The sequence below is a fragment of the Cydia pomonella genome, chromosome 5, assembly GCF_033807575.1.
Source record: "Cydia pomonella isolate Wapato2018A chromosome 5, ilCydPomo1, whole genome shotgun sequence".
Lineage (NCBI taxonomy): Eukaryota > Metazoa > Arthropoda > Insecta > Lepidoptera > Tortricidae > Cydia > Cydia pomonella.
In genome coordinates, this window is record NC_084707.1 from 6,873,666 (window position 1) to 6,895,628 (window position 21,963).

Sequence of the window (21,963 nt, forward strand, 5' to 3'; positions counted from 1 at the left end):
TGGAAAACCTACATCGCTAGATATATCTAGAACTTATAATAGAATTACAGATCTATATACAATGCTCCACGCACAGTGGAGCCGCCAACCACGCATAGTACGATGAATCCCATCGACAAATCACCCTTTATGAATAAAATGCTCTTAATATTATAAACATCTCATAAAAATTACGTAGTAAAACGCATATAGATATAGTAACCATTAATAACTAAGAATATCGTCTAAACAGACCTTTACTGACCAGTTCTAGATGAAGCTATAAATTCCACAAGCCCTATTGAGAGTCCAATTAGTACCTATGAAATGTGTATGATTACAGCCATGGCGGCGACTAGGCTATACAGTCTGTACACGGTATAGTGGCTGGCGGCTTCTTTGGTCTAATTACAGAGGCTGTAAAACCATTCAGATGCGCTGGCTGCAACTGTTGCAACTTAGTTACTGGACAGTAATGCTTTACAAGCTACTCATGTTGTATCTAATAAAAAGGTAATAGTAACCAACGTTAAAAATAACTTTTGAAGCTTTAATAAAGTTAATGTGCAAGTTGTAATTAGAGTTGGTAAGGTAAAGGTGGGCAAGGCTACGTAGGTATAAAATAAACGTTCAGAATGAAAACTAATAGAAAATATAAATAATCCAACTGATAACAAAGAGAATTTCATAATTTGATTTGTCTATAATTATCATACCCACAACAAGGAATCTAATTGAAACAACACTTTACACGTTAAAATCCATCAAGCAGCAGTTTTACAGCAGGTCAAATCACTTGAGATGCATATATTTAGGTAAAACCATATTTACATAGTACAATACAAATACTCATTTTAACTTTCCTTCTATATCAGTCAGATTTGACCAAGACTCATGACTTGAATTCAATAAATTTTAGGAAAAGTGGAATTTTTGTTACAAGCTTTTGTCGCTGACTGTACTTTTCTCACCACAGGCAACCTACTCATCGGGACAATTCTGAAAACCCCCAAAGGCAATAAGGTTGCGTTGTTTCTTCACACAGTTCCCGTTGCCACCTCATGTACCTACCCGTCATTAGCTCAGCTCGATGGCACATAATATTGCATTGTCACCTGACTTAAGTACATATGTATGTAAATTTCTGCTCAATCGGAAATCGGAAAGTGGGTTAAATTTAACTTCAAAAATGTACTCCCCCACTAACAGGGAAAGTTAAATAAAAGCTTGTAAAACATTGGCCAAGTGCATGTCAAAAATCAGCACACAACAGACGTCAACTCCGACCTTTGTACTTATTTTGAAACAAATATCAATCATTAAGTACAAAGTATAAATCCTTTCAGGTGACAATATTTCAACAGTTTTCACTGAAATTATTAAAAAAGAGGTAGTTGAAATAAATGCAATCAAAATCCATGCTAATTAAAACTATTAAAATAACATTTGGCCATCGCGTGTTGTTGCCTCACGGATTGTTACCCCAACATGAGATTTTATGACTGAATTGTCGCTTGACCAAGATTACACAGCAATTTGGGTGATCTCACTTTATTTTGACGCAAATACGCCATACTTATTACATTTTTTTTTTCATTATGTTTTTGATCTGGATAACAATTGTCAACATTTTTTTTTGAAGATAATTAGCCAAGAAGTAAAGCTGAGATTCGGTACTTATGTAAAAAAGATACATTAAAAATCATTTTTTTTAAATTATCTAGATTTATTGTGGAATGTTGTATATGTTGAGTTTGACTTTTAATAGGTACATAGGCTACTTAAGGGTTTGTAACTAAATTTTAGTTAAGTTCTAATATTCAGACAAGACATCAAAACAAATTAACACTTATAAACATACATAATAAAACTTACTAACAACTTAAACTAAAGATAAAAAATTTGGCCCAAATCGCCGTCAATGGGCAAGGTGCCTAGAAGGCTGGCCGTATTTCCCCGCTGTATGGCGATACTTATACGCTGTGCGAAATAGTGACCAGCCCTCTTAGTTCTAATACATCTTCTTCCTCGCGTTCTCCCGGCATTTGCCACGGCTCGTGGGAGCCTGGGGTTCGCTTGACAACTAATCCCAAGATTTGGCGTAGGCACTAGTTTTTACGAAAGCGACTGCCATCAGACCTTCCAACCCAGAGGATAAACTAGGCCTTGTTGGGATTAGTCCGGTTTCCTCACGATGTTTTCCTTCACCGAAAAGCGACTGGTAAATATCAAATGATATTTCTTAGTTCTAATATATAATACTTTATAATTGTGACATTCGCATAAATATTTTTTGTGACAATTTTTCACATTTTGACCTAGTCACGAAACCAATTTTGCTGATGAAGAATTTTCATTTATTGACAAACAAAGCAGAATCTTTGTTCAAATACTGTTAGGTACTAAAGTAATTTAATTAATTTAATCCGCTTAATACACCCACACTAATATACTTTTAACAACTTTGAGGAATTATTTTTGCAAGTCAAAGACCTCACGTACCTGGATGAACTGAATAAATAAACTGAATTAAATAGCAATTTATTTTCAGTTAACTAGTTTTTGGACCACGTACAGTGAATAGAAATCGGGGCTCCCATAGCAGTATTTGAATCGAGTCCAATCGCCACATCCGGACTCCGGCCACAAAAAACACAAATGACACAGTGATTGATTTTGTCAACCACAAATGGACACTATTAGCTGTTAGATCAACACTTGACGGCGAGCCTTAGAAAAACGCGACCAAACGACTATAGTGCCCAAGCTTTATAAAATAGAAGTCAAAATTGATTGATGTCTCAGGTATTAGTTTGTCAAAAGTGGCATATTAGGTCGTGTGCTCTTTAATATTGTCACATTAATGTGTATCGGAAACGGCGTCTTTGTTGTGGCTAATTACTGTTATCGCAAACCGCGAAAGCTATGAACGACCGGAAGCGCGTAATTTTTTCTAACGCGTCCGCTTCCCGTCAACAAAAACGCATCCATATTGAATTTGAAAGAATTGTTCCCCTAACTGAATTGACACGATCGGGACGACTAACGACCCCTGCAATTACTGCGACAGATCTTATCTGCGTAATTCGTGCACAAATGTCGTGTCGGACACGTAACGTCGTCGGTTTTATTGTGTTATTTACACAAATAAAAACGTTTATTTTTACATTTTCCCAAAATTAAATATGGGCTAGTTTGGTGCGGGAATTACATTGTTAGCCGTAATTCGAGTGGTTTAGCTGTAGCCGCGGCAAGGACAAAAAATTATCCCGCTTGTTCATTATTCATATGTTATTATTTGTATAATTTGAGCGTAATAGCCGCCGTGGGAGGAAGTTCTCGTTATTTTGTAATCACTTCTGCGTTTGCGCAATCAGTTTTCAGTGTCCGTTTATCTAGATCTGAATTATGATTACGATTCATTGTAAAGCAAATGTTATTTGTAATGATGTTTCATATTAAATTGCTGGTTATGACCAATTAAACTCCAGAATGGACTGCCACTGTCATTGCTAGGCTATTGTGAAGGTCGGGTGACACATAAATTGAAAAAGTTACACGTTCCACTCATGCAATTGATACATACATATACATAGTGACCGCACAGCATCACCGGAACTGCTGACATTCGCCACAATCCGAGACTAAATCAAACCCAATATTTGTTTTAATGACAAATAATTGATTGTCTACGCCCAAATCGTGTATCCACTAGCATCGCGTCACGACGCTCGGACACGAACTCGGACAAACTAACAAAATTTACCCCAGCCTTTGTGTCGAGATACAAAAAGCAAATCGAGTTACAGGCCAAAACAGACAAAATCAACGAACAAATACCATTACCACGGCCATTTTCGATCGGGATCTTTAGGTAAAACCATATTTACATAGTACAATACAAATACTCATTTTAACTTTCCTTCTATATCAGTCAGATTTGACCAAGACTCATGACTTGAATTCAATAAATTTTAGGAAAAGTGGAATTTTTGTTACAAGCTTTTGTCGCTGACTGTACTTTTCTCACCACAGGCAACCTACTCATCGGGACAATTCTGAAAACCCCCAAAGGCAATAAGGTTGCGTTGTTTCTTCACACAGTTCCCGTTGCCACCTCATGTACCTACCCGTCATTAGCTCAGCTCGATGGCACATAATATTGCATTGTCACCTGACTTAAGTACATATGTATGTAAATTTCTGCTCAATCGGAAATCGGAAAGTGGGTTAAATTTAACTTCAAAAATGTACTCCCCCACTAACAGGGAAAGTTAAATAAAAGCTTGTAAAACATTGGCCAAGTGCATGTCAAAAATCAGCACACAACAGACGTCAACTCCGACCTTTGTACTTATTTTGAAACAAATATCAATCATTAAGTACAAAGTATAAATCCTTTCAGGTGACAATATTTCAACTGTTTTCACTGAAATTATTAAAAAAGAGGTAGTTGAAATAAATGCAATCAAAATCCATGCTAATTAAAACTATTAAAATAACATTTGGCCATCGCGTGTTGTTGCCTCACGGATTGTTACCCCAACATGAGATTTTATGACTGAATTGTCGCTTGACCAAGATTACACAGCAATTTGGGTGATCTCACTTTATTTTGACGCAAATACGCCATACTTATTACATTTTTTTTTTCATTATGTTTTTGATCTGGATAACAATTGTCAACATTTTTTTTTGAAGATAATTAGCCAAGAAGTAAAGCTGAGATTCGGTACTTATGTAAAAAAGATACATTAAAAATGAACGACCGGAAGCGCGTAATTTTTTCTAACGCGTCCGCTTCCCGTCAACAAAAACGCATCCATATTGAATTTGAAAGAATTGTTCCCCTAACTGAATTGACACGATCGGGACGACTAACGACCCCTGCAATTACTGCGACAGATCTTATCTGCGTAATTCGTGCACAAATGTCGTGTCGGACACGTAACGTCGTCGGTTTTATTGTGTTATTTACACAAATAAAAAAGTTTATTTTTACATTTTCCCAAAATTAAATATGGGCTACTTTGGTGCGGGAATTACATTGTTAGCCGTAATTCGAGTGGTTTAGCTGTAGCCGCGGCAAGGACAAAAAATTATCCCGCTTGTTCATTATTCATATGTTATTATTTGTATAATTTGAGCGTAATAGCCGCCGTGGGAGGAAGTTCTCGTTATTTTGTAATCACTTCTGCGTTTGCGCAATCAGTTTTCAGTGTCCGTTTATCTAGATCTGAATTATGATTACGATTCATTGTAAAGCAAATGTTATTTGTAATGATGTTTCATATTAAATTGCTGGTTATGACCAATTAAACTCCAGAATGGACTGCCACTGTCATTGCTAGGCTATTGTGAAGGTCGGGTGACACATAAATTGAAAAAGTTACACGTTCCACTCATGCAATTGATACATACATATACATAGTGACCGCACAGCATCACCGGAACTGCTGACATTCGCCACAATCCGAGACTAAATCAAACCCAATATTTGTTTTAATGACAAATAATTGATTGTCTACGCCCAAATCGTGTATCCACTAGCATCGCGTCACGACGCTCGGACACGAACTCGGACAAACTAACAAAATTTACCCCAGCCTTTGTGTCGAGATACAAAAAGCAAATCGAGTTACAGGCCAAAACAGACAAAATCAACGAACAAATACCATTACCACGGCCATTTTCGATCGGGATCCGCTCGTGATGACGAAGTTTTTCAGACCGCTTCCCCTCTACTAAAACCAATTCTATAACACAACTTATTTTCATCACACGATATCCATTGCGCGCTTCCTTCTCCCTTTTCTGTAGTTTTCCTGTGACTACGCGTCATTGTAATACGGCCAGATAGTTTCTGGTAGTGAAAACTCCCATAGAAGGTACGGATTCAATTCAAGAGTTATCTTTTTGGTAAGATTCGGTCGGGTTAAACAAACTGTACGCCGCTGGTTTTGGAATCGATTGGTCGCAGCCTGCAGCGTGGCTCTAAAAGTAAAACACGACGGACCACATGGACTCTGGGAACAGATGGATTATGTACAGAACGGTCATTAGTGGGGATACGGAACGATAAACTATTAGTTCTAATTTCATGCATCTCGGCAAATACTAGTTTTACAGGATATTTCATCGAAACTATCGCAAACTAGTCGAATGACAGAAAGTGCGCATGTCAATGTATATAGTATTTATTACCTATGTCAGAACCAGAACACGCAAACTACAGGCAGGTATATGATATTGATATGAGATATTTTGAATCGTCCTTCAAAAAATCTGATTTGCTTAGCAGACTGCTGTTTTGCTGTGCAATTACTTTTTAGATTAGGTTAGTATTTTTTTGCTGATTGCTGTAGCCTATGTAGTCTGTAAGTATGTGTAGGTACAAACTTAGTACAAATTCATAAGGAACAAAGCCAAATATGATGTTTGATTCTTACAATTACATTAGTTAAATGGCTGTTACAATATTTCATGTAATGTGCGGTCCGCAATATTATTTTTATTTGAGAAGATTGCCAACACTTCTTGTGAATTAAAGTACCGTTTCTTTAACACAGACAATGTCACCATAATTTGTAAGTAAATCACACTCCCATTTTCCAACCGAGGCTTAAGTAACTTCCTTACAAAGATGATGGTTTAAAAACGTTGTAAGCGACAGTGATATTTGAAACCTACAAGCCTGAAAAGTATTCGTCCGTATGTGTCAACCGGTTGAGTTAGTTGTGCTGTTTTTGGGAGTTTTAATTCAATTGCATTAGAAGTCATTGTTTGGCCGCGCACGAGTTTGGAGAGCATTAGCATGTGTTAAAATGACATTACTGTCTATTCTGCGACACGCTTACTTGATCGCATCATGTCGTTTCACGACTTATACATTTTCAAACATTTGTATAGGAGTAAGGGTTCGGCTCAGCTTTTATTTTGTTGTGATTGAATGTTTAAGTGTCTAGGTTTTTTTTACAATGTTTTGTGTGTAGTGTAGATATAAGAGAATTTGAGATGAACGAACACTTTTCATAGTAGGGCCACCACGTACAACCTATACAGTAAGACCGCCTGTTGGGCTAAATATGTATGTAATATTTTAATTATAAATTGTATATGTATATATGTATGTCAATGTATCTTTGGCCGGCAAAGATGTAGGTTCGAATCCCACGTCGACCAGAGTTGATCATCGTTGATTTTCATCATAATTGTGATTGACATACTCTATATATACAATTTATAGGTTGTAATGTGGTACGTTTCACAATAAAGAATGAAAAAAATATTTAGATTTATTGTTTTATTTGTTACTAGCTGTGCCCGCGGCTCCGCCCGCGTGGTATTCGGTCTGTGTCAGTAACCGGCTCATTCACCGCTAATTTCTCTGCCTCTCCCCTGGAGGTGGAACTTGAAGTAAAGTTGACAGATGGATACGCTAGAGGACTGTAGTCTAGATAAAATATTTTACAATTAGGTACCACTTAATAAAACTACACTCCAAAATCAATTGTTATTTTTTTCAAATTCGTCCTTATTCCAATTTTTGACGTGATTTAAACGACATAGAGTAGTAGATGTATATCGGACAATACAGTTCCACTATATCCCTATTTTTTTTACGTCCTTGACTGTACCTATCCAAATCATGTCCATGGAAAATATCATCCAAATGGTGCTCCAGACCAATCAGTCTAAGCATGAAAAGGTAAGAAATATACCCATAGAAATCCGAACACTATGGAATTTAGGTGTAATACCTATAAGTTAGAAGTAGGATTAGAGGAAAGGAGAATACTCGTAGATATCAAAAACTTGAGGCAGAGTATTTACATTTTGTTTACAGTTATGTTTATGTATGCACAACTAAATGTATACATATAATTATATCTACAGTTACATACTAATAATTAGGTAATACTAATAATAGGTATGTAATAGTAGGTTCCGTTGCATAACTTCGGTGGCGACAAATTCCGAAGAAGCATGATTGGAACTCCAACTTTCAGGGTTAATGTGTGTGCTGGGAGTCCTGAAGCACTCAATGAGCTAAGGAACTAAGGAACTCTATCACCCGGTAGAGTTCCTTAGTTATGTTGTGACATTGCCTTCATCCAAGACAGTGTTAATGGAATTATATACTGCATGTTCACCTTCGATTTCCGCCTGCTCATTTTTCTGCGTGAGCATGGACCGTTCCTCTATGGGCGTGAGTATGGATCTCTCACAAACCCAAGAATGGCTCAGGTCTCCGTACACGCTACGAATGAAGTTTTCAATGGATGGAACGATCCTGCATAACGTCTCTGGTAGTTGGGGCTACGCCTAAGATCACGATCGTCGCTATAGTTTCGTAACGTCAATGCGTTGTGAGACTTTCGTGAAAGGTTCGCTTTTTTTCGGGAAGGCATTTTCAGTTTTTAGTTCTTATGGCATTTTAACGCGTATGAAATGCGAGTCCCAAATCGTTTGACATTTACACCGCAAACATCAGAGATTTTTTTTTCATAGTACCCACCTTCGTAGCCATTATTAAGTGCTAAAAGAGGCGATACGTATGAATATGGATACGATAAAATGACGATTAGGTATAATTCATGACGGAGAAATTATTTTTTTTAATAATTATGCAGTTATACGCGTGCATTGATATGTGTGTTGATTTTTCCACTACTTAACTATGTAAGTAAACTCATTTTTAACCGACTTCAAGATTTCAAAAGGAGGAGAATCGAGGGAACTCTTCAAATATGAAAGTCATACATATAATGATTTTTGTATTTTCTTTAACAAATCTAGCATTTACATTTAAAAAAGTGACATTTGATGAAGTGGAACTGCTGATGATGATCAGAATGGAACTCTTCAACGATACACAGTACACGTTTGGCGATTTGTCCTCTTCGCTGTGTTTGTTAAGTAAATTAGATTTTCAAGACAAATTTTTGTCAGGTTCGAGTTCTGAAGATGGGGTCCATGAGGAATCGAGGGAACTCTTCAAATGTGAAAGGCATACATATAGTGATTTTTGTATTTTTATCAACAAATCAAGTATTTACATTTGTAGAAGTGACATTTGATGAAGTGGAACTGTTCATGATGAACAGAATGGAATTCTTCAACGATGCATAGTTCACGTTTGGCAATTTGTTCTCTGTGCATGTTTGTCAAGTAGTTAGGTTTTCAAGACACATTTTTATATTTCTATCCTATTTAGTTTTTTTAATAATTATCTGGTGCTTTATTTCATGCATGGTGTGAAATAATTTATCTTAAACTCGACATCGACTACAGTCAAATACCCTATTGCGGGTATCTTACCAGTCAACCATAGGGCAAATTAGAAATGTGTCTAGATGGGTGCAGTGACAAAAAAAAAACATGTTACCTCCTTTTCTACATAATTAGGCGTAGGACGCTGTTTTTTTAATTTAATTGTATGAAATCAAAAATCAACAATAATCGTTCTTTCACCGGTCTACCTCATTGAAGTCGGTTTTTTTTTTTCTTAAAAATTATTAGTTTACTTGATTACTAAATTTTTACTCAGTTTCCCAAAAGATGGCACTCTGCAATGTATGGCAATTAATTTACTGTCGTTTAATTTCGTTGTATTATTACATCAACACAATTGAAATTGAATTGATATCCGTACCCCCCCTCTTCTAACTTTAGAGTTATTTTGGCAAAATCCTTCCTCGGTCGCTTAATTTCAGCACCATATCTGTTAGTTTAGCAGGGTACTCGATACTCGTAGCACAAAAGTTTGCACCTCCTTCCTAAGTAGCGCCATAAGATTCAGGTGCAAACTTAACTCAATCGAGTGTAGTGGCTACCCCCCATTCTAGGGGTTGAATTTTTATAGCCTATAACTTGGCCGGGCATTTTCTCGACAGATTAGTAAAGTTTGCATCAAAATCCGTTCAGCCGTTTTCTCGTGATGCGAGGTCAAATAAACAGACAAACAGAAAAACAGACAAACAGACAAAAATTCTAAAAACTGTTGGAACGTGTTCTGTTAACGATTCTTAGTATCCCCAGCCTACTTTTTTTCGAATATCTTCCATGTACAGACTTTCGACCCCCTTCAGCTTTATTATATGTATAGATTGGTGAGTAGGTGAGCAATAAAGAATATGTGTATTGTAAGTAAGTAAACACTTTATTGTATTGTATTGTATTACTGGATATTACCAAAATATAAAAGGAGATGTTATTACTTATGTGTTTACTAATGAATGAAAAAGATTTTCGCGTTTTCAGAAAGAAGACAATACTTAATAGATACTACGTAGTAAATACAAGACGCAAAGTTGCTTCTTCTAACCGTCCTATTTGTAGGCATTCTATTTTAGATACTCTCAAAGAATAATAACGTAGTTTTACCATTGTTTAATTGTATTTTTTTTTTATTAAACTATTTTATTTAAAAAGAACTAGTTTTGTGAAATGGTTAAAAATTATCAAGATAATTCCCACATAAATATACTTAACATTTCCATACAGTACCCTAAAGAATAGAAAATGAATAAACGCCAGCCACGACTAATGTCGCTGTAATAAGCCTCTTATCCGACTAATTAAAACTCGATTTGGCGCAACTTTCTAACGACGCAGGCGCATCCCTAGTGATTGATCATACACTGACAGTAATATTTATAAATAGTGATGTACCGTTTGTGAAAAAAGTACCGATTACCGAATGCTGGAATTACTGGAGAGTTTAATTTTACATGTATAAAGAAATCAAAGGTTTCTTAACAAACCATGAAATATAGATTGTTCAGAATGAGTATGAAACCAACATCAACATAACCTCCATATTTCAGGCACCTGTTTTTGGGGTTTGGGGTTGAGTAGCTATGTAGAAAACTACATGATACGTTTTAACTCGAGCTTACTATGAGCTGTGTTTAACCAATACACTTGAACAAAGTTCTTGAAATTCCAACTGTCCCTAGTGGGGCTCTTTAATACTCTACGCACAGGTGACAGTGTCATAATAATTGCTTTATATTTCACATTTTTATTTCATAATTAAATCAAGAAATATATTGGTACCTAATTTATTTTACTTAGTGATATTTATTAATTACGGTATTTTTATTTATTGTTTTCTACAATAATTCTAACGAAACGTCAGTTTGAAATATGCATTTTTATTCAAATGAAATAATCAGTCACTAAAAACTTAAAAGTAGAACATTAAAGCTAATACATATATATAACACAATAATAATGTGTCTGCTTGAATGTTGTATTGTTTTTATGCGTTCTTGTACGATATTGTTTCGATTTCGGTCAACTTTTTATTGCTATTTTAAAATAGCTAGCAGGATAAAAAAAGAAATATTAATTCTGAACTTGACTGCTCCTGTGGTACAACACTAGTACAAATGATTCAAATTAATGATTAAAATGACATGTATGAGGGGTTGCACAGGTGATTAATGAATCATTAATTATTTGATAATGATGTTTGTTTTTTTGTGCTAATTAATGCTAGGAGGGTCTGAAAGTTTGTACAGGTACCTACCTACATGAAATTAAAGCGTCAAATTATACAATTTCTTTTTTGTTTTTTGTTGCGTTAATTTAACTTGACTCTTATTCTTTTTGCTCAGTAAATATAAAGAAAAATTTTAGTCATCTCTCATTTTTTTTTTTCTGCCAAAAGCCTATATTCTTGTTCTCGTGGAGTTTTTAATAATAAAATATATACAAAATGATACGTCCTCACCTACTCAAGTTAGCTTTAATTTTAGACAGATAGATAAAATACTCTTTATTGGACACACCTCAGCAAAAAGATACAAAAGAAACAATTAATTAAATGTAGAGGCAGACAACAGGCGGTCTTATCGCTAAATAGCGACCTCTTCCAAACAACCTTTGGGTAGCGGAAACAGAGAAATTAATCGAAAAAGTTGCTAAAACGTTATGAAGCACACACAATAGACAAGGTAGGTCTAGGATAGGTAGGTAATTACCTATTATTATCGTAACAAAACTGCCGTGAGACACAAACATATTAAATATAGGTATTAAAATGTGTCACTCCCGTAATGTCATATCATGGGTCAGGCGAGGATCAAGGTTTTAAAGTGTTTGCGCCACATAAAATACGTGAGTGACCCGTTTTAATAAATATAAAATAAATAAATATTATAGGGCACTATCATACATATTGACTAAGTCCCACAGTAAGCTAAATAAGGCATGTATTGTAGGTACTTTAGACAACGATATATATTAAAAATATTTATAAATACATTGAAAACACCCATGACTCAGGAACAAATATACGTGGTCATCACACAAATAAATGCCCTTACCAAGATTTGAACCCGGGACCATCAGCTTCACAGGCAGGGCCCACTAGGTCAGACAGGTCGTAACATATTTAAAAATATATGTTCGTAAATAATTTATGCAATATGATCGCCCACGTTATACACCGTTTATAATTATTTCATAATCCAGCGCCATTTGCAAAAAGATTTTATAGAGCACTAAATAATTCTGCAACGAACCTACAACTTTATTCTACCCCTTACTTTGTAAAGTTAATAGGCTTCAAGAGTTACTATATCACTTAAATAAATTACTTGTCTTGTTAAATAATGTGTCGGGCGTCGTTAATTCATAAATTTTAACTCAATAGACAACAATTTCTAAGCTTCTACCACAAGTATAATACATGGCGTCATTTTATATTCCAAAGTATGCATTAACTATTACATTACAAACTGGCCTGAAAATACGTTAGTACCATTTTTAGGAATATTTTTCTTAATTATACAAAATTAATTTATTTTTCTCGTTTTAAACAAAATTTATTTGAAAATCAAAACTACAATTATTTAACTGTAACAAAACGTCATATTTTCTTCAAAATATTCTCCTTCTGCTTTGATTGACAAATGCAAACATTTGTTAAAATGATCAACAAAATCTGCCTAACTATTGTGGTAAAACAGAAAACATCTTCACTCTTGATTCGCTATCAGCAAATCATAATAAATATATGAATAAATATATGCTGTACGAGAATGTTGCAACCAATCATTACTTTACCAAACGAAATTAACCATTGTAGCACAAGCAACAAATACCAACGGTCTGTAACTGTATAATCTATTTAAAAACAGAACAAGAATCAATAAGATGTAACGGCTAATTCAAAGATTACGCCCATTACCCTCACTTAAAGGCACGATCGCAAATGATACGCCCGGGCAGTCCCACGGGCAATCTCGACACATTACCGGACGATTTTCACGCTGCCCGTAATTTAAATAATCCAAAGAAATAGTTGCATTCGTATCGGAAACAACGAAAGGCAACAATCGATTTTCAAATATAGAATACAAAATTCCAAAATCAAACAACACAGCTAAAACAATGCTACAAGATTCAAATTTCAAAACGAAGTTCGAACGCAAATCAAAACTACACCCTAGCAAAGTCGTATCGAAGACCCATTCGATCAGACACGTCTCAAATAATCGTGATTTTCGATAATCGGATGGTATGTTATCGATCACGACGCTAAAGTTCGATTCGTATCGATTCAATGCTTGTTTTGATTTCCAATTTGCGCTTGCCCGTTTGGGCGCTAAATAGCAGCACGTAGACGATGCTCTCGATTCATGTTCGCAATTTTCGATTTCAATTCGAAAATTGCGTTCAAGCATGCGCATGAAATTTAGCACAAATTGGACGTGCTAAGTGTTAGTAAAGGTGAAATATAATGTAGGTATACGGGTAACCGCGATGAAATTTCAAAAACTGAAATATTAAGGTGTATGCAGATGTCGATTTCGGGTTGATGTTGATTACCAAATTATGTATTCTTAATCGCGGCTACTAAACCGAATTGACGTTTTCCCAACCTGCAATTACTTCCAACGAAACACATTCCAAAAATGAGATTAACGAATCCAATGCTCGTGCTCAATTATTTGTTACTAGCTGTGCCCGCGGCTCCGCCCGCGTGGTATTCGGTCTGTATCAGTAACCGGCTCATTCACCGCTAATTTCTCTGCCTCTCCCCTGGAGGTGGAACTTGAAGTAAAGTTGACAGATGGATACGCTAGAGGACTGTAGTCTAGATAAAATATTTTATAATTAGGTACCACTTAATAAAACTACACTCCAAAATCAATTGTTTTTTTTTTTTAATTCGTCCTTATTAAAAATTTTGACGTGATTTAAACGACATAGAGTAGTAGATGTATATCGGACAATACAGTTCCACTTTTGTATTTTTTTTACGTCCTTGACTGTACCTATCCAAATCATGTCCATGGAAAATATCATCCAAATCGGTGCTCCAAGTCCAGACCAATCAGTCTAAGCATGAAAAGGTAAGAAATATACCCATAGAAATCCATACTTCCGAACACTATCGAATTTAGGTGTAATACCCATTTTATGCACCCCGTCAGGATCTGCACCTCAATGAGATTTCGCTGCAGCTGCACTACTTTTAGCTGGGTTCCGTTGCATAACTTCGGAGACGACAAATTCCGAAGAAGCATGATTGGAGCTCCAACTTTCAGGGTTAATGTGTGTGCTGGGAGTCCTGAAGCACTCAATGAGCTAAGGAACTAAGGAGCTCTACCACCCGGTAGAGTTCCTTAGTTATGTTGTGACATTGCCTTCATCCAAGACAGTGTTACTGGAATTATATACTGCATGTTCACCTTCGATTTCCGCCTGCTCATTTTTCTGCGTGAGCATGGACCGTTCCTCTATGGGCGTGAGTATGGATCTCTCACAAATCCAAGAATGGCTCAGGTCTCCGTACACGCTACGAATGAGGTTTTCAATGGATGGAACGATCCTGCATAACGTCTCTGGTAGTTGTGGCTACGCCTAAAATCACGATCGTCGTTATAGTTTCGTAACCTCAATGCGTTGCGAGACTTTTGTGAAAGGTTCGCTTTTTTCGGGAAGGCATTTTCAGTTCTTATGGCATTTTAACTATGTAAGTAAACTCATTTTTAACCGACTTCAAGATTTCAACAGGAGGAGAATCGAGGGAACTCTTCAAATATGAAAGTCATACATATAATGATTTTTGTATTTTCTTTAACAAATCTAGCATTTACATTTAAAAAAGTGACATTTGATGAAGTGGAACTGCTGATGATGATCAGAATGGAACTCTTCAACGATACACAGTACACGTTTGGCGATTTGTCCTCTTCGCTGTGTTTGTTAAGTAAATTAGATTTTCAAGACAAATTTTTGTCAAGTTCGAGTTCTGACGATGGGGTCCATGAGGAATCGAGGGAACTCTTCAAATGTGAAAGGCATACATATAGTGATTTTTGTATTTTCATCAACAAATCAAGTATTTACATTTGTAGAAGTGACATTTGATGAAGTGGAACTGTTCATGATGAACAGAATGGAACTCTTCAACGATGCATAGTTCACGTTTGGCAATTTGTTCTCTGTGCATGTTTGTCAAGTAGTTAGGTTTTCAAGACACATTTATATATTTCTATCCTATTCAGTTTTTTTAAATAATTATCTCGTGCTTTATTTCATGCATGGTGTGAAATAATTTATCTTAAATACAGTCGAATACCCTATTGCGGGTATCTTACCAGTCAACCATAGGGCAAATCTGAAATGTGTCAAGGTGGGTGCAGTGACAAAAAAAAAACATGTTACCTCCTTTTCTACATAATTAGGCGTAGGACGCGGTCTTTTTAATTTAATTGTATGAAATCAAAAATCAACAATAATCGTTCTTTCTCCGGTCTACCTCACTGAAGTCGGTTTTTTTTCTTAAAAATTATTAGTTTACTTGATTACTAAATTTTTACTCAGTTTCCCAAAAGATGGCACTGTGCAATGTATGGCAATTAATTTACTGTCATTTAATTTCGTTGTATTATTACATCAACACAATTGAAATTTAATTGATATCCGTACCCCCCTCTTCTAACTTTAGAGTTAATTTGGCAAAATCCTTCCTCGGTGGCTTAATTTCAGCACCATATCTGTTAGTTTAGCAGGGTACTCGATACTCGTAGCACATATTTGTTGTAAAAGTTTGCACCTCCTTCCTAAGTAGCGCCATAAGATTCAGGTGCAAACTTAACTCAATCGAGTGTAGTGGCTACCCCCCATTCTAGGGGTTGAATCTTTATAGCCTATAACTTGGCCGGGCATTTTCTCGACAGATTAGTAAAGTTTGCATCAAAATCCGTTCAGCCGTTATCACGTGATGCGAGGTCAAATAAACAGACAAACAGAGAAACAGACAAACAGACAAAAATTCTAAAAACTGTTGGATCGTGTTCTGTTAACGATTCTTAGTATCCCCAGCCTACTTTTTTTCGAATATCTTCCATGTACAGACTTTCGACCCTCTTCAGCTTTATTATATGTATAGATTACAATAGCATTATCAGTATATTAAACCAGATTAATATAATGCCTGTTTGAAACAGCTTTTTATTAAACTTTGACCTTTACCACTGTGGTAATAAAGTGTATTGTTTTGTGGAATCAACAGTAAAAAGGCTCCTAAACAAATTTCCGTAAGGGCATGTATTATGAAGTCGATCCCAGCGGCTTATTTCGATAACAGGTTAAGTAAATGACACAAAATGGCCTCTAAAGGCAATAAAAAATAATTCGGGACAGACCTCTCTTATTACTTTCCGAAAATTCAATTTCATTCCCACTTGCGTCTTTTTTTTAATTCGTCCTTTTATGGCTTTAGGAAACATTGCCGGGGTCATTTGTTTTTTTCGTTGATTATGTTGGTACGTGCGTATAAATATTGGAAATTATGTGATGGCATCATTTTCCTTCAAAGTCTTAGTTTTTTGTTGTGGCTTTAAGTGGGAACTATAATACCACATACTTGTCCATACAAAAAGATAAAATGTTTTTCCACGTCTATTAAATAATTTCCATTCTCCATGATTATTTAATATATGTCATTAACACAATGAAAAAATCCAAAAATCCTTTTTTTTCAAAATTTGCAATAGACAAAATATTTTTTTAAAGAGAAACCTGGAATATATTATGCTGAAGCGATAGACATCAAAATCAAAGTCATTTGTTGAGATTTAGTTCGTGAAACCGTTTTCTCCCGAAATGGAAATTGCATAGAAAAAGTACCGTTATTTCACTAGGATCGCAAAGCTATTCTTCCCACTTAAGCTCAAGAATAATACAGAATCTAGCCTTGAACAAATTTTAAGCAAATACAGTTTGCAAGTGTATTTATTGTGACAACGCGTTCAAAATAATAACCAAACCAATTCTAATGTCGTTTTGGAACTATATAGTAATGTTAGGATGTTTCAACCATATGAAGTAAAATGATCATAGAGTCAGACCAAGCTAATTTGGCAGCGATTTTAGTAGCACATTCTGCACAAGTCTACTTCTATGAAATGATAACCTTTACTTACTTGCAAAATTCGTGCTATCAAAATCGCTGCCAACTTAGCTTGGTCTAACTCTATCAAAGTGACTTTTTCAAGGAAGGTGAGTAAGGTTGCCAGAGCTTAATGAGGGGGGGTGGGTTTAGGGCCGGCAACGCGCATGTAACTCCTCTGGAGTTGCAGGCGTACATAGGCTACGGAGGCTGCTTACCATCAGGCGGGCCGTGTGCTAGTTTGCCACCGACGTAGTATTAAAAAAAAAAACCAAAGTGTGGAAACCACATAAACAACCGAAGTAACCGTGCGCAAACTTCGTATACTTAGGCCAATTAAAAAACCATTTAGTTGCCAACGCAGTTACCTAATGTAGAGAAAATTGTTTAACTGATGTCATCATAATTGTCGCGATTAGGATTGTCTTGGATTTGTTCTCAAATTGCAGAATTTGCGTTTCTGCCGGAATTAAGTACAATACAATTTTCGTCATATTTTGGGTTCGTTTTAAGTTACTTAGTTTTAACGACCTGCTTTCACTCTTTTCAGTATTTAAGGGGTAAAAGGATGAAGTTGCTTGACTAAGAGCGTTTTCACTTTGTCCCATCCGATATCGGATGTCAGCTACGACTATAAAAGGAGCAAAAAGGTTTCGCCCACTGAGAGTTCCGTACAAATTTAACCTTTTTTCACATTTATAGTTTTCAGATTTTCCCATATACTTCTAGTGTAAGTAGATATTACCTACTTGCCAAATTTCATAGTTCTAGGTAAACGGGAAGAACCCTATTAATTTTGATTACATTGAGAGTGTCGTTTTTGCGGTAAAAACGTCCGTATTTTTTTTACCTTAACATATTTCTTAATATGTTATTGGTTGGTGCTCAAAAAGGTCAATGCATAAAATGACTTGATGCCATAGGGCATTTTCTAACAATTGTTTTTGTCCAACGACGGACCGTAATCGGATCCATTGTCCGATATCGGATCGGACAATGGGGAACGCTCTCTTAGTTGCAAGCTATTGACTTACTGGAAAATAGAGGTGTGGAATTTTTAACCCTTATGATAGATACTTCAAACAAATGATCTAATTTCAATGAGTAAGAACTTTTGATTATCCAAACGTCAGAAGATTTGCTTGTGATTATCCAAACGTCAGGGTTAACGAAATTTTTTAATTGGACCGATAATATCTGAATAAATTGCCTGTGATAGACGAACACCTAAAGAAACACAAGTGTCTCGATTTGTCAATTTTGAAGAAATATAAACTCCTTAGAAGTTGAAAAAGTTTAACTTAAAATAATCTTCCCAAAATAATAGTTTTATAAGTGTTAGAGTGTTTATGCAATGAGCTGAAAGCGAGCTTGTTAAAAACATCACACGAGTGTTTTAATGTCTAATCTGGTACGGTTAATATACACTGCTTTACCTACACACATAACTATCATAAGCTTGTTACTCCCGCAATATTGCGACATTTGATCACACACTCAATAAATTGTCACTTCCAATGTTATATATAACAGTTTTTATAGGTACCTCCTAAAATACTTGAAATGAGGACAAATCAATTTCTTTTGTTTCAGGTATGTTCGATATTTGAATGTCATTATTAAATCGATACGTTATTGTTACGCAATAACAAAATGTTCGTAGATTTTTTTTTTAAGTTTATGTAACTGGCCGTAATTTGCGGTTTTAACGCATTGGGGGTTTATGATATGTGAATTGTGAGTAGATAAACGTATTAACGTCATTTAAAGTAAACAATTACTGACATCTACATAGGCACGTAAGGGTTTTTTAGTGATCGGTAAGCGATCATTTAAAGTCCCATCAGAGACGAGGACGTGACATCCGCCCGGCACCGCAATTTGACAGATTACACACCCAGCTCAGATTAAATAAGATGATTTGGTTTTCATTTCAGTTCTAATGTGATCGTAATTGTTCAAATGAATCAGCCGGTGTTTTTGGGTATTCCTATGTTGCCTGGAACGTTTAAAATTAGGAGAATAGGGCGTCGGCTGAAAGAAAGGGGCTGCGACCCTCGCTCTGGTTCTTTCCTGGTCCAACAGATATCACTGGCCATTCAGCGAGGCAATGCCGCCAGTATTTTTGGCACTTTTGGTCCGGGTGAAAATCAGTGGGGGGTAGGTTTCTATTTGTTTATTGCTTTTTGTTATATAGATACTAGGTAGGCCGTTGACGAAACGTGTTATGGATATATATTTTGTAGGATAGGTGCATATTACGATGACGAAGCGTGTTGTGGATGTTTTTCTTTTTTTGCTTGTTTACGTATATATTGACGAAGCCTGCGTCGTGGATCTAACATATGTATTTTTAATAAATTTTACTTTTTAATTGAGTTAGTTGGAAACATGTATTACTCGTAGGTAGGTATTATATTGTTTTTCTACTTGTTTACATACCTTTTAAGACAATAGTGCTCATTGGGGAATTGTGTTTTCTAATAAATAAATTAGGAAGTGTTTCGTAAAGATGTGCTGTATATCTTCTATCTTCCCCACCCACTGCCATATTGTACTATACGTACCTATTTGTAACTTCACTGCTTGCAACTTGTATCTTCACTGCTTTGGAAATAACTCATATCTAATAAATAATGTCAATCAATATATAATATCACGATTCTATAAAATATTACAAGGTTAACTGGAAGAGAGTAATTTCGCCTTTATATTTGGCTTTTCCGAATTGTGTTTTACTTGTAATGTATTTTTGTACAATAAATAATTTACTATTACTACTATAATAGAGAGCTTCTCAGTCGAGTTCCGTGTTTAGAGCACGTGATTAGTCGAATTCATTACAGTTGACTCAAGCGTTTCGTAAGAAAAAAAGAAGGTGATTATAGTAAAGTCAGGAGCCCATAGTGAAAAGTATGCGATTTCAGTTTAGTATACGAAGTCTTAATTCAACCACTAAAGTCAACGAGTAGAAAAATAAAATATAGAAAAAAAACAAATCTTGGTAGCTCAGATGGCAGAGCACTGTACTAGCGATCCAGTGGTCGTTGATTCAAATCCCACCCAAGACAGTGAATTTTTCCACTTTTTATTTATTTCTAAGCTAGATGAATATTTTTTTATTATAAGTTCAATATTACCAGTACCTGTGTATGTACGTTATGCTTTTTATGACATTCTTGTTTTTATATGAACTAGGTCACTTTAAAAAGCGCTAAAAACGGCCATATAAATGCGCCGTGAACAGACGCCTGGCATACAAAATTGGTAACAATAAACGCAAAAATCAAAGCGGTCAAACACAATTATTTTTTTTTTTTCTCATTCCGTTCCCAAAATTTCGTTACGATTGGAGGAGGAAAATGTCGAGAACAAAACCTCGATTTCTAAGATTTTTGCAGAATTTTTCGCCTAACCGTTGTCCTTGTCGCACTTATTTTAAAAGCCGTCAGCGCGATATATTTACCTAAAATTCTCAAATCCGAGAAGGGGCTAAGATGATATTTCCTCTTAAGAGATTTTTATAAATGATCGACTTTCTCTGCAAATCCTATTTTACGTGTTTTTATTTGTTCAAAATGTATTTAGTAAACGCAAGTCTTAATTTATAGGTAGGTACATAATACAGTAGACACTAACTCCTCACTTTTTTTCCTCTTACCTATTATTATTAAATTTATTAATGTCTCGTACAAAGACAATCCTACCTTTTCTTAATTAACCTCCTGTTCTGTTCTCTTCTAAGTAAGTTCACCATAACTAGACAAACAAATATTAATCCAATATTTTATTCCGTTGTTATAAATATGGAAATAAAATATTTATAAATAAATATAAATCGTGCAACGATGGCGTGCTCGTAATTACAACCAGTAATTCAAAAGGATGCACCTAATGTCATCTAACAGCTCGCTGTTGTTATCTGAAATTATAGAGATTCAATGAGATTAATGTATTTATAAAAATAATATCGGGCAGCGAGTGTGACGGCATTGTCATCAGGTCACTTTGGAAAACAAATAAAACGACTGACCGCTGCCTTCTCGTAGGGTTGAACCCATATTGAACCGCTAAAAATGTTTCTGTGATACGGAGTGGCGTTCAGATTTTAAAATTTACCCGTTAAGAGCCACCCCACAATAGCGTCTTTTGAGCGTCGGCGTCTAGTCAGCGCTATGGAAAATGGCGTCGCTGCGCAGATGGGCCAACAATGCGTCGAGCAGTAGCCATTTTAGACTAGATGCCAACGCTCGAGAGACACTAGCGTGGGGTGGCCCTAAGTATAACAGCCATTTTAAAACCACATTGAAATCAAATGTTCTGCCGTCCGGCCGAAAAGCGTTAACTTTCGGCCCGCTTGTTACGTACTTTGCACTTTCGACGGTGACATTTATTTGTGACAATTGGCCAATACCACAAACCACAACAATGAACGCTGAACATCAACGGTTTGCCGTCTTTTGATTCGTAGTTGATTTTTGTTTCTAAGGGTCCGTCACTTTTAACACGGAATACGCGAACACAGGAAGGCTCACAAAGCTCTTTCAAAGAGTGCAAAGTCAGCACTG